The following is an 11,729-nucleotide window of genomic DNA, read 5'->3' as shown; positions in this document are numbered from 1 at the left end:
GTCCTGTCACTGGGAACCAATGAAAAGAGTCTGGCACCATCCTCCTTCAACCCACCCTTTAGATACTTGTATGCCATAATAAGGTCTCCCCTCAGCCTTCTCTTCTCCAGGCTAAAGAGTCCCAGCTCTCTCAGCCTTTCCTCATAAGGGAGATGCTCCAGCCCCTCAATCATCTTAGTTACCCTTCGCTGGACTCGCTCCAGCAGTTCCCTGTCCCTCTTGAACTGGGGAGCCCAAAACTGGACGCAGTATTCCAGTTGTGGTTTCACCAGTGCAGAGTAGAGGGGGAGAATGACCTCCTTCGACCTACTGGCCACACTCTTCCCTATGCAGCCCAGGATTCCATTGGCCTTCTTGGCAACAAGGGCACATTGTTGGCTCATGGATAATTTACTGTCTACCAGGACACCCAGATCCTTCTCCTCAGAACTACTTCCCAGCAGGTCCACCCCTAACCTATACTGGTGCACCCCCAGGTGCAGGACCTTGCACTTGCTTTTGTTGAACCTCATTAGGTTCTTCTCTGCCCAGCTCTCCAGCCTGTCCAGGTCACGCTGGATGGCAGCACGGCCCTCTGGAGTATCAGCCACCCCTCCCAGTTTGGTATCATCAGCGAACTTGCTGAGGACACACTCTGTCCCATCATCCAGGTCATTAATGAATATATTGAACAAAATTGGACCGAGTATTGACCCCTGGGGGACACCACTGGTTACAGGCCTCCAACTAGACTCTGTGCCGCTGATCACAACCCTCTGAGTTCTGTCACACAGCCAGCTCTCGATCCACCTCACCGTCACCTCACCTAGCCCGTACTTCCTCAGCTTCCTAATGAGGATGTTATGGGAGACAGTGTCAAAAGCCTTGCTAAAGTCAAGGTAGATGACATCTATGGCTCTCCCCTCATCCAGCCAACCCGTTATAACATCATAGAAAGCTATCAGATTGGTCAAGCATGATTTACCCTTGGTAAATCCATGTTGACCACTTCCAATGACTTCCTGTTCCTCAACGTGTTTGGAGCTGACATCCAGAATGAGTCGCTCCATTACCTTCCCAGGGACAGAGGTGAGACTAACCGGCCTGTAGTTCCCTGGGTCCTCCTTCTTGCCTTTTTTGAAGATTGGAGTGATGTCAGCCTTCCTCCAGTCCTCAGGCACCTCTCCTGTTCCCCATGACCTTTCAAAGACGATGGAGAGTGGTCTAGCAATAACATCTGCCAGCTCTCTCAGCACTCGCGGGTGCATCCCCTCAGGGCCCATGGACTTATGAATGTCCAGCTTGGCCAAGTGGTCTCTGACCCGGTCCTCCTCAACTGAGGGAAAATCTTCCTCTCTCCAGACCTTCCCCCTTGCCTCCAGGGTCTGGGATTCGTGAGAGGCAGCTTTAGCAGTGAAGACTGAAATGTAAGCTTTCCTTTCAAGTTGTCATGAATGTAAGCTTTCCTTTAATATTTCGCCCTAAGAATCCACGCTCAATGACAACAAAGCACTGTATCACCGACAAGTGGGATTGCTGGTATCCCACTTGGTGATACAAGAGGACCAATCAGGTGGAAAACATTTGCGATTCCCTGTACAATATTGCTTGCAAAGCAACACGGGGGGCGAAGTGGAATGGAGAGTCCATGGTCTCTCCCTGTGATAATACAGCAGATAATACTCGCCTGACCACGGACTACCATTTTTCACTGAGAATCAACAGCAAAAGTCAAGTCCCTGGTGAACTTTACAGAGGCTCCAGTCTACCCAGTGTAAATACCCCCTCCTCCCACTTTTCCTTTATTTAGTCTATTTTTTGTTTCTGATTATCAAAGGTTTAGTTTCCCTTGAAGTGATCAGATCTGGGAATGACTTCTGATTCCTGCAGCTTCCCTCCATGGATGTCTGTCAGATGGGACCCTGCAGAGCCAAGGGATGTGTTCCAAAGGCCACCATTACAGCTGTGGCCCCATGACAGATCTGAAAAAACAAATCTCAGGGTTTCAGTTTTTCCTTTTTCAGTGTTCTCATTTATGCTCCCTATTGAGTCTGTTATTTCATGTCATTGAAGCCATAAACTATGGAAGGCTGAAGGGCAAGGGCAGTTTTTAAGAAGCAATGTTGCCAAAACTTTACTCTTACTGTGAACGTTGAAGGACTGGCTATTTCTAAACAATCTTAACATATAGCTAAGTATACAATCCTTTTCTAGCTTGATAATGGCAAGACAGACACACATGATTAGAAAGGCAACTCCAGAAGTCTTTCAATACTTTTCCCTAAAAAACTATTACACATCCAGTGAAACCACAGTTCTATGATGCTGTAAGAGAGCATATTTCTATTTAGACTGCTTTAATTTTCCTATTTACAGGAAAGACTTTTTACTGACCGTGAGCACATACTCTCTAAAAAATGCTTAAATACACAACTCTCAATTTTATTTCCTGTGCTAGATGACTAGTAATTCACCCAGGGCAGTACTGCTCATTTTGGTGTATTTATAGCTGCAACCTAGACTAGTAGAAATAACTACTCCAGTATTACTGTGGTAGGAGAGCCTGTAACAGCCAGATTATATGCCCCGACTCTCTGCAGAGCACTTTTCAGAGATGGTGACAAATTAATTAAGGCAGATTACCCTTTGTTTGTGTTTTCACAGCAGATCTCAAGCTTCAGAGCCACTGCTCTCTTATGGACATTAAAAGCACTTACAGACTGTACACAGGAAGCAGACAGAAAAGATGTTTGGGCAGAAATGTCATCCAGTTCAGCAAATGAGTCATCTTTCATTACTCCAGTCAGTGACTCAGATAATTCCTATAACCAAATTGGGAGCAAATCTTCAACAAGTGCAAGTTGGGTAACACCAAAGGGAACCTCAGACATCAGAGAGAAAACTATAATTGAACACAAAGCTACTATCAGACGTCCCACACCACAAACCTATTACAGAGACCTCCTTGACTCCCAGAGTCTAGTTCTGTGTCTGGTCTCTTACTGCTGAAGGAGAGCTATAAAAGCATTTTCATTCGTTCAACTGTCCCATACAATTACTTTTTCCTCCAAGGAGCAGATTGAGAATATATTTTAGGTATTGGTGTTTTGGAGAAGCACAAGAAACATTAAGAGCAATGGTTTTCCTTTGCATAGAAACAAACTCAGTTTTTCTCTCAAAGTGAATCTCAGTCAAAGAACATTTGTTCCTGCGAGAGATGGTACTGTCTTATCAGAACCTGAGTTGCAAGACAGGCAACTGTGATACCTGTTCTCTGGGTGGGGAAGGAGAAGCAGCATTGTACATGCTCCTGGCAAACAAGCAGAGAGGAGCTTCGCTGTGTAAATCTGTCCTCCCTGCAGAGCATTGGGCAGATCTGGAACTAAAGATTTGGGCTTTGGGAGATCACACTCTTCCTGGCGTGCAGGAAAGCATGGACTCTCAATAGCCACATGCAATATTATCTTCTCCCCAAGTTCAGTGTTAGGAGCAGAAAATCATTATCTGGCTCAGCTATTTTCCCTTTAGAAAAGCCCACAGCAAGAATGACAGTGTTTTAATAGGGAAGCTAAAGTCCTACCTCCTTTTCAGACCCCAGCTCCTAGTACAAGGATGCCAATGCTTTACCAACCAGCCCAATTAATATTCTCCTGCAGAGCTCAGAGGTATTGAACTGACGGTTCTCTTAAAAAGCCACACAACACCGCCAAAAATTTATTCTGATTCTCTTTAACATATAACACTTTTCAACGTCTCAACAAGAACACACAGAAATAAACTGAGCTCCCTAAACATCAGAGATGGACACTAATGCTTTGAAGCCTCATCCTTGTTCCTGGGAGGTCTCCAGAAAAGTGCAACATAGTTGCAGAGACTGCACACTATCACCCTCCTTTTTATGCAGGGAGCACAATTAATTGGCAAGATGCTACCTTAAAAGTAAAGCAGCAATTTTTTTATTCCCCCACCCAGTAGATTTGGGTGAGGAAAAAAACAGAAACCAAACACAAACAAACAAAGCATGTATCATCTTATTTTTCAATAAACACACTCTCTCAGATATTCCCCAAGCTTTGAAGGTGTTTAGCTCTCTGCTGGAAGCACTCACCACTTGGAAGTTCCACGCCCGTTATCCTTGAAGAGAGAGACAAACCTGCATGGTTTTTGGCTACAACAGTAATTACACAGTCATTTTTTCCAAGTTTTATCTCAGTACTGTTTGAGGGTTCGGTGACTTCTTTATACTCCAGTGGTGTCTCCAGCAGGTAACAGGACACTTCATGAGACACTATTTTTCCATTGGCTTCAGAAAGGGATAAGGGCTATGAATGGACAAAGAGCACATTAAAACCCAAATGAAATAAACAAAAGAAGACATAGGATAATATGAATTTAATGTCCTGATCTAGTCTGATGAATGTATAGGACTACAAGGCAGAAAAGACAGTTACTCAGTGTGACTTTGAGAAGGAACGCATAAGTTTGTAAGTTTTTCATTTTCAGCCAGAATGTATTAAAAATTTAATCCTTCATGTGAAATGCTTCTCAATGCAATGTTTAAATCATAAAACTTTAATAACATTCTAATTTGTGGAAAAATATTTGTCTCAATGGATGGTTCTATAAAAAGTTAAGAAAAGCAATCCAATTTATTGACTGTAAACTTCACTCATTTACAAATGTGTAAAAAAAGTTTTTTTCATAGTTAAGTACATAATATTTTAAAACTTTAAGCGTCCTATCTACCTTCCAAAAGATATTTAGACTTTTTCCAGAAGGACTTCTCTCTCTCCAGATATCTGGTCCTCTTGCAGGAGCTAAGGAAAAAAAAAAAAAAAGTTTTTTTTTTCCAAGTTACATAGTAGACAATTTTACTATCTATCAAAAAGTAAGCTTTTTAGATGGCTAACTTTAAAATATATGGCTTCACAAGTTCAACATTTTATCATCAAAGAATTAAATAAACTTACGGGCTTCCAGTGTTGTGTGTTCCTCTGTCCTGCTCCAGTCACTCCATCTCCAGAAGTGGTCATCAGCCGAACAGTGCACTCTGAACTGATATTTGGTATATGGGTGCAATGTGTTCAGCTGAGCCATGTAAGTTGAGAATTTTCCACCAGGCATGGAGACATTGTGCTGTTAAAAATGTATGGAATTTGACATGATATTTATATATTTTTTGCTCCTAGATTATGCTGAAAGTCAACACCTAAAAAGGTGATATTTTTCCCCAAGAATACAGAGTGAAAAAAAGCTGAAATGAAGCCCTACAAAGAAATTTATGAAAAAGGAAAATATTTCCTATGCAGTCACCCTAAACAAAGGAAAAATTTTCAGAGGTCTGCCAAATTCATATATAGCACAGAAATTGAAATATCACATTAGGTAGCACATTTGAGATGTAAAGCATGAAAAGGAGAGAGAACACTCAGCCTTCAACAGGATAAGCTCTGCACACAATAGCAGACTGCTGCTTCCCATCTATCCCATTTAGTCCCCCTCTTTCCTGTGAGCAGCAAAACTTCTGCTCACATGAGGCAGACCAGGATTTCACCTCTGGTATTCAGAACCTGCACTTCCACTGTGCACATTCACATCAAACTGGGTGGACAAAGGCCTTTTTCCTAAGACACATGCACAGAAGCATGCTAAAGACAGTCTGTCTGAACAAGATGCTTATCATGAAGTCTTCTTCCCAGGCAGTCCTTTTTCCTTCAAAAGATAGTATCCAAGTCTTACCTAGGTGATCTCTGTTCACAGATCTTATTACAGGACTAGTCTCCTGTTATTCTTAAAACGGCATGAATCTAGGTAGTATTTCAGTTTCGTGACTACTTAAAGAAACCCTAAGCCTGGTAAAATTTTTTAATGAATCTAATTATAACACATGTGCATCACAGTTGCCAAAACCTGGACTCTAAGTGACTTTAAGCTGCAACTAACTGCGCATTTCTAAAGCCAAATGACAACTTGAAAAATATCAAAAAAGCCAACAATCTCTCATATGGATGGAAAAGCTTCTGAAAACATCCTCAAAATGCCATGTAAAACCCCATAACAATTTCACAGCTACTTTTGTTTATTATAGAGAACTCTTGGACATTTTTTATTAAGCAGCCAGAGACAACATAACAATGCTGTAAAAGCTTCTACCAAGCTGTTTGCTGTGTTTCAAAGTATCTGTAACTGAGGGCACTGATACAGGTGCAGTCAATCAAACTGCTGTGGCAACGTAAGACCTTACCATCTCCCACTGCCCTAGATGACTGACCTGGTAGCAGAGTTCACAAACAAGTGTGTGCCCCAGGCCTCGAGCAGTGTAACTCTGGATAGACAGAAATGTGCAAATCTACTTTTTTAGCAGTTTAAGCTAACTGAGCTGGGGGCAGGTGACACTCAGGTGTTTGTTTCCCCTGCTGACTGCTCCAGAAGCAGTAACTGTTGGGAGCAGAGAAATGCAGACAACTGTGGTTGAGGGTATCTCAGACTACTACACCAAAATCCAACACAGCTCATCTGTCAGAGCTGTTATTTACATCTAAAAGCCAGTTCCTTCTGTTAATTCCCAAGATGTCTATGGTTTTCTTTGCAGTTCCTAATCTCTGGGTATTACTGGGTATTACTTAACACATGTCACTACAGATAAAATATAAAAGCTTAAAGCTTCCACACTCTATAAGTGCTTTGAAAGTATTTAAAAAATACTCTTATAGAGCATGCATCCCTATTATAGAGCAACTGCCACCCTATTATTTTAGAGACAATGTATATAATGATTACATTCAATCTTAGCTGCGTTGCTTCTGTGGCTTGAGGGACTTTATTCAAGTGCCAAACATGCAACTAAATGTAACTGGGTAATAGAATACTGCTAAAAATCAAACTGAGGAACAAGCATTGTGAAAAGCAGCCTCTGAGGTTAATGTGCTCAAATTACAAATTCAGGCTCTGGGCACCAAGACCTGGTAATTCAGCATGTGTCTACCTGAGCTGGTCGGAAATACTCCATCTGAACGCACAAACAGAGAATTTGGGGGGTCAGCCTCAGGCCAACTGAACATGCAGTTCTGCCATTAGGCTTCCCCAGTGACACAGATCACCACCCACACTAAGTTAGGCAATACGGAAGAAGAATATATATTCACACCACCTACACTCAGTATCTGATGCTAGTGTCTAAATTAGTATCCTAAGCTCCTCTGTCAGTCAACAGAATAAACATGCAGCTCCCGTCAGTGACACAGAGCACCAGAGCTGGGCAGCAGCTGGAAGCCTGAATGCTGGAAAATCTGAACCCCACACAGAAATACCACCTTCTCTCCAGCTGCAGAAGTCTTCACTGGAGATTACCTACTGACACACCCAGTGGGAGAATCCTTCTCTATCCTGTCTCTTCATCACTGACATACAAGCAGGTTTAGCAGCTCCCTATTACAACCACATGCATGTCAATTGCTGACAGCAAACAAATGAACTATTCTTTGGGGGAGGGGAACTCAACTACAGACTGCAAGAGGCAATCTGAAACAACCACTGTGGAAGTCTGCAGGGCAGCAGCACATTCTGGAACAAGCGTGTGTTAATATAGTTTGCACCAGGAAGGACAAAGCACAAGGACTGTTACCTAAAGGGTCAGCATAAAGCGCTATGCACCTTCTCCAAGTACAAAATAATATGGTGAGTGATTTGACTTTCCACTAAATTGTTTAAAACTAACAAAAAAAAAGCAGGCAACAACAGAGATGAGCAGAACTTTTTCTGATTTTAGTAGATGAACTTCTAGCTATTACCACATAAATCATTTAAAAAGATGATTAGAATGAAGCTCTTAAAGAAAAAAGAATTTGAAATGTGATTAGTTCAGTGAAAAAGATTAACATTTGAGCCCTCAAAAATTCCATTAAAACCATCTTTTGTTGAGTGACCACTGCTAATTTCAATTTGACACAGAAGCCTGATCTCAGCAAAGCTGCCATTTATAAACCAAACCAGAAGGATGCTTGTAGAGCTGTTCCCAGAAACAGTCAACTTTTCTGGAGTTTTTGGATGAACTTAAAAAAAATAAAGAAAAAACCTTCAGTTCTAAGAAAAAAAAACCCATTCATTTTAGTTCAGAAAAATCTGTTTTTAGAAGCTCAAAGAGAATCAGAAGGATAAATAAATGATCCAGTCAGCAACTAGGACAGCTGGTGCTGGGAAGGCACCCGCAAGCAGTCTAATTCCTGATGCTCTTCTCAGCTATCAAACACAGGAACAGATTTACTTAAGGATGCGTGTACTGGCATGTATGATAAGGAGTTGGAGACACAGAAAAACATTTCCCCTCCTACTGACTTTATCAAAAAAGTGAAAGGTGGGCTATTTCAGAGGACCATAGTGACAGATGAAATTCGCCCAACTTTGTTCACCTTCTGGGAACTTTGTAAGTCAGAACTTAAAATCTGCAGACTGGGACAGGGTAGGACTCCTGAATGACCTCTCCCTCCCCAAAACTCCCTTCATGGAACTTTTCAAGTATATACAGTACTACTATTCGTAGCTATCAGAGAAAAAATATCTTTACTGTTGGGATTGGTCCAGTTACCCTTAAGGAAATATGTACTCTATGTTGGGAATTAAGTGCACAGTGAGGGAAAGAAAGGAAAGGAAACAAATAGGAAATAACAGTTATATTGACTGGGTGAAAACCATCCCAGTTTATAATTAACAGAAACAAATTATGCTTTTCTAGGACCTGTCGATTTACTCCGACAATTCAAATCTCAGGCTAGTTGAACTGGGACATGAACAAAAAATCACACCATCTTCAATTTCAAATTCAGTTTTTCAGAGAGAACAAAAGAATGCTGTAACCATTAGGAACCCCTGAATCCTCAGCTGTAGTTGTGGAGGCAGATGGAAAAGGACGAGGAAGACAGCACCAGAAAGGTGGTCATCTTCTCCCTTTCCTTGTTTATACTGAAGGTCTATTGAAATAAGTTATTTCTTTCTACAAACCACTCCTGCTATTACCTTTTACCTTTTAGTGCTACTTTTTTTTATGCTCCAAATCCTGCTGTTGTAAACCTGCATAATATTTTGCCCTATAAGCAGGCACTGAAATACAGGGTCATTCACAGTTCATAAAGTTACACCTAAATTTTAATTATTAATGCGTAATAGAATATGACATAATACATAAACATCAGCTGGCTAATTATTCAATTGCAAGTAGCATTTATCCACACAGCAATGTATCCAATCTGGTAGCATTGCTGTAGAGAACTGGCATCTCCCTGTACACCTAATCTTTGCCTCAGGATGTGTCCTAAGCTTTCTTTTCTTTTTTTTAAGTTCAAATTATTGAAAATGGCAAAACACTGGTGACAATAAAGCAAATTAATGACAAGTATACCATGTCAGAGTTCTTCCGAACCCAAACCAAATAAATGTTTAGCATGCAGTAAACGTATCTTTTTGCCTTTGTAATTCTTAGGTGCTTACCTCTCTGAGTTAAATCAACCAAAAGTGATGACTCAGTTTGCCTGATAGGATTTGAGACACCTAATATGAAATCATAGGTTTTTTGATCATCCAGTACTGGAAAGTCACAGACACACTCTCTGTTAATTTCATTTACTTCACATGAAACATTTTTACCAGATATTCTTCAAAGTAAAAAGTGGGGATGACACAATTTTAATAAGATAATTTCTAGCAACAGTCAGAAGTCTAGACTGAAAACACAGTAAAGAATGATGGGTTCACTGACACATGGCTTACAGAATGATTTGATTGCAGAGGCATATCTAACACCACCACGCAGGTTAAAGTGGCATCAGTCATGACTTGCCCTGTTCTCGCATGAAACTCTCCTCTTCCACTAGCATAACATTTCCATCCTCTCACTTCTCAAAAGCCTGGAAAAGAGGTAGGTCCTGTAAAACCACCTCACAAGTCAAAACTAAGATTCTGATTTAAAGTATCTTTGTTCAGATCAGCATACATTTGCATTTAAAGAATGTTCTTAGTTGCTTTCTGAACTAGGGAGATGTGACTGACGTGCATTACATCTTTCTGTCAACCCTGCCAAATCTAAACTAAGGTTTGTTACCTGGGATACATCCACTAGTCCTAGCCGTTTTTAAATCAAAAGCAGGAGAGGCAGTCTGGTAACAGAGTTACATCTTTAGGGGTAAAATCCAAAGTGTATATTTGTATGTATGTACATATATAGAAGTTGCTTTAATTACAATCTGCATAAACCTCTCATTCAGTAGCACAAGTTTAATTTCTTCCTTTGGGCATTTTTATTGTGTTCTAGCTGAGCTCTCTCCACACCATATTCTTCATTTCAGTAGCTCAGTGTGGGCTGAGAACAAGGATGAGAATATCTACCCTGAAATGCATCACATTCATCTCCTTGCAGCTTTGGGCTGAGCAAAACGAGTCTGAACTACATCCTCGTTTTTGAGCTGAATATGGGCAGCCAGTGACTGGAGCTCCTTTCCTTTGAATACCTGCTCTGGTTTGTCCACCTCTTTGCACCCTACCCACCGACTTTTTTAGCATTAGCATCCTGGACAACATGTGTGACCATAACTCTATCCTCATTCCCTCTGACTTGCTTCAAAGACGCCATGAGACTCTATTTCCCATCAGTTCGTGTGACTCAGGCCTCTCCTGGCTCTCTTCCCCGACTGCTCCTTTGACATGATGGGGAAGCCTCCTCAACACAGGAATTTTGTTAACTCCTCGTCAACTTCTGATCACAACCACCAAGGAATCCTATTTGCAAGTGCTATTCTAAAACAATGATTCTTTGCTTTTGAAGCTTTGCATGGCCTAGAATGTTAGACAAACCAGTGGAATATCAGCCTTCACTTCTTTCTGTGTATGATGCCAGTGTTATTTGTCCCTTCCAATGTTTTCCACGTAATATGCACTTTGCCTGCTCTACATTATCTAGTTCTTGATGTTGGGAGGAAAATGGGTATAGGCTTATTACTATTTTCCCTAGTAACATTTGGGCGATGCCCCATGGCCTGTCTTACAATTGTTCCTCAGTGAGTTTCTGTCACCCTGCATAGCAGAAGCTCAGTAAATATCTGACAGATGAGCTGACACAGGTTGCATATAAAAAAAAAAAATTAAAAAAATATCAGTGAATGACTCCCACCATCTCCCTGTATTCTCATATTCCTATCCACATATTGGCAGCAGTCTGACACACTTAGCCCTTTATTTTGTCATAAATCTATATGGCATAAGTCTTTGGGAAAAGCTACCCTTAATTCCCAATGCAATTTTGCAGAACTAGACTAGGATTGTCCAATTTTGGTTTTGGAGTTTAGTTCCAACTTCCACAAACTCTTGAAAAGTATTTTAGGCTCTAAACAATGAAGACTATGTCATTTAAGCAGGCATGGTTCATTAAGTCACAGGGAGGAATGGATATATTCCAGTTCTACCTTTTTACTCCTTTTAGTGATGAATTGGTTTACCTTTCAAATAAACTGTACTTTGTTCTTCATTTTCCGTATAGTCCACTGGGTCTTCCTGGTTTCCAGGTGCATTTTATTATCAGGAAGTTGGATGTTTCACAGCTGAGGTTTTGGGGAATATCAGGGGCATCTGTAGCATGAAAGGAAACCAAAACAGTTAGCTGATGTTTTGCCATCCTAGTGTGACAGTTGGGATGCTAACTTCCTGAAAGCATCACCATTCATTTCTGCTGGGTCTAGATTGTGTACCTCACAAATATATGGTAA

At 41.0% G+C, this 11,729-nt stretch overlaps 1 long non-coding RNA gene across 1 annotated transcript; it reads right to left on the bottom strand.

The window, feature by feature from the left end:
* Positions 1–4,112: 4,112 nt before the first annotated feature.
* LOC128902070 (uncharacterized) lies at positions 4,113–5,088 on the bottom strand. Its single transcript, XR_008463608.1, has 3 exons — positions 4,950–5,088; positions 4,726–4,796; positions 4,113–4,301 (listed from the first exon to the last, which is right to left on the bottom strand). It is a non-coding gene; the product is annotated as an uncharacterized LOC128902070 (long non-coding RNA).
* Positions 5,089–11,729: the final 6,641 nt, after the last annotated feature.

The sequence above is a fragment of the Rissa tridactyla genome, chromosome W (genome assembly GCF_028500815.1).
Source record: "Rissa tridactyla isolate bRisTri1 chromosome W, bRisTri1.patW.cur.20221130, whole genome shotgun sequence".
In the NCBI taxonomy this organism is placed as follows: Eukaryota; Metazoa; Chordata; class Aves; order Charadriiformes; family Laridae; genus Rissa; species Rissa tridactyla.
Note: the sequence above shows the minus strand (reverse complement) of the source record. Positions and strands in the feature narration are given on the sequence as shown.